This window comes from Cryptotermes secundus, unplaced genomic scaffold, assembly GCF_002891405.2.
Source record: "Cryptotermes secundus unplaced genomic scaffold, Csec_1.0 scaffold511, whole genome shotgun sequence".
In the NCBI taxonomy this organism is placed as follows: Eukaryota; Metazoa; Arthropoda; class Insecta; order Blattodea; family Kalotermitidae; genus Cryptotermes; species Cryptotermes secundus.
In genome coordinates, this window is record NW_019727101.1 from 1076813 (window position 1) to 1079957 (window position 3145).

Consider the following 3145-nt stretch of genomic DNA (forward strand, 5'->3'; position numbering starts at 1 on the left):
AGCTATCGCGACTCACTGATATCAGAGAGGACAAAGTTTATGGTTAGAGAAACTAATATCTGTGAATTCAAGGGGTCTCATTTTGGGCTAAGTATACGTAAATATGTGTATGTACGACAATGGAAACTTAGAGAAGGAATTGAAGGAGGCGGGGGTGAAGGAGGGGAGTGGGGGCGGCTTGCGTGTTAGAGGTTGATGCAAGAACTCAATTAGATGGACGGAAACGCCGGCCGTGGCGAGCGGCTCACATGCAACCAAGGCACTATGTTTACTAATGGCCAGGGATGTGTTAACGTTGCCACTGTCATGGATGTCTGACTTACTCCGACAAGCAGTCTAGCGCAAATCGGAGCAATTCCTATCTTTTCAGATGTCACATTAACGTTACTTGAAAGGGGAAGTAGAATTCTCGTAAGTTTAATAGTGTGATGTAACAAATGGAAACAGGCATTCTTCATCTGTCTGAGGAATGGAGTTTTCAGTTTACCTGAACATGACGTCCTGAAGGCATGAATAACAGAATTGAGTATATAAAAGAGAAACATATATATTTATTTTCACAAACTTACATTCAGTTTTACAATCTTTTAAATACTGGCTTCTTGACATTTTCACGCATTCTAATGTCTCTAACACTCTTTCAAATACATCGGAATTTATTTTCCGAAAGCATTATTATTATGCTATTATTATGTTGCCTTTGTAAAAAAATTAAACTCTCTTATTGGGGGGTGGAGTCCAACTGGGTCCACTCGGCACGGAGATTACTGATTGGCCTATTGTAGCCTGCTCCGGGTGATTATGATGATGGAGAATTTGGTGGAATGAAGGTTGGCAGGAGAAACCGAAGTACTTGGAGAAAACCTGCCCCAGCGCCGCTTTGTCCACCACAAATCCCACTTGACAAGACAAGGGATCGAACCCGGGCCGCTACGGTGGGAAGTCAGCGACTAACCGCTTGAGCTATGGCGTGGCCTTGTTGCCTATGTAACGCGACAAATAAAATCACGGAAGTCTCGGATTTAGCGAATAAGTTTATTGGCCGATCTCCTCTACACTTCCATGTACAATTATCATTCACTTGTAACGTCGTCAGACGTTTCTTACAGCACTGTTGTAGTTACTTCTTGCACCGCTAATCTAGGTGAAGTCTTCTGTTCTCTAGGAGCTTCCTGAAGACTGGGTGCTCTTCTGAAGTCAGCTACAGACTGGACTGTTCGCGGCAACTTCCAGAACTCAACTCTCAACCGTCTGGTCGGACGGAATAGAACGCACCATGCAGGAGCCTTTGGTCTCGGCCTCTGTCGTGCAACGAACCCTCTGTTATACTTTCATCTCCGGGGAAACGCGTTTGTTGTTTAAGGTATTCCTAAGCAACGGTCCACTGTTATTGCGTTTCCATGAGATTTTACCTTCAGGATTCCCGGCACGCGACAGTATACTATTCAAAGGATTCAATTTAATATCCCTTAATGGAGGTCTTGAGTTTCGTAGGTATGAGAAACTCACACTGGGCTATGTCATGAGAGTACGGGATATTATTCGGTTGTTTAATAAAATTACTCAACGAAAAGTTGTTTATCTCGTGACAATGCTGTGATGCAGAGCCTGCCTGTCCGGCCAAAGTAATGGGTTCTTTTTGATAAATTCTCTTTATAACTTTTATGGAACTCTTAAAATGATGTTAGGTGACTGCTTGTTCTGGAGTGATAGATTCATAATGGACCTAAAAATAGCAGGTGAACATAATATTGACTTCTGAACCTTTTTGAAGTTGATATGAATGCTCTTGAATTTGACAACAATGCTTTTCAATTTAAAATTATCGGCTTTGGTTTTGACATTAGAATTTTTTAATTTGAAATTAACGTTTTTGGTTTTGTCATTAATGATCTCTAATTTTTGAAAATGACGCATGTAATCTTGACATCAACGTTTTTGATTTTTTATATTAACGCCTTCGGTTTTGATATTAAAGTTTTTTTTATATCGATAATAAGGTTTTCCGTTTTTACATTAATGTTTTTGATTCTAACATAGGTTTTGATTTTGACGTTATCGTCTTGAATTTGGTATTAATGATTTTATTACAATATTAGTGCGTTCGGTTTTGAAAATAACGATTTTTGTTCTGAAATTATGGCTTTGATTGTGATATTAACGCTTTCGATTTTCACATTAACGCTTTGGATATTAACATCGGTGGTTCTGGCCTTGAGGTTAAGGCTTTTGGTTCTGAAAACAACGCTTTTAATACTCGCAATAATATAATTGATTTTGACTTTACCACTAATATCAGCCTTGCGAATCTACAAAGCTTGGTGTTTTTGATACTGATCCCAAATGCTGGCCCCCCCTAAACTCGAATACATCAAGCATTGTTGACGAAAGAGCACGCAAGTATGTTTCTTCCGCCTGACGTACAAAACACTGTGCCAGCAAAATGCTTATTGGAACCACAGAAGAAGCCTGAAAGCTAGAGCCTGTTGGACAAATGATTGCTTACTCGTAGGCACGGGTAATATGGATATTGAAAAACAAATAAACTCCATCGCTTTAGTCCGCAGCGAACTATACCGACAGAGCGACCGCCGCTTGCCGACGAAGTTAGTGTCAACTTTAGCGGATAGAGGGTGTCACGTGGTCAGCGCAACGGGTACCATGATAGTTAGTCTCAGTTTTCTAGACTGGGGCCGCTATATCCTTGAAATAGCTCCTCAGTTATCCTCATGAGGCTGAGTGGACCCCATTCCAGAACCATTATTTCTCAGAAAATCTTGTAGCGCCGGAAATCGAATCCGGACCTCTGGATCTATAGCCAGGAACTCTTGACCACTAGACCACAGGGGGGATATGGAAAGGTGATGTAAAAGTTTTACAGGGATGCAGTAATGGCCAACCTCACTGCATTGTTTCGGAATTTGCGCTGAAGAGAGTGAGGCAAATAACGAGAGGTTTAGAATAATTTGGAACACGTCCAAGGTTCGAAACAAGCCCTTCTGAATCGCTCACACTAAATGCGTAGCAGTACCATATCAACCTTGAAATGAGTTGTAGCTGATAGATCAGTGTTTGGTACCGATGCTGTTAAGGGACCCATACATGTACGAGTCTGGCTCGCGATTCCGACTCGACTCGGTTTCCA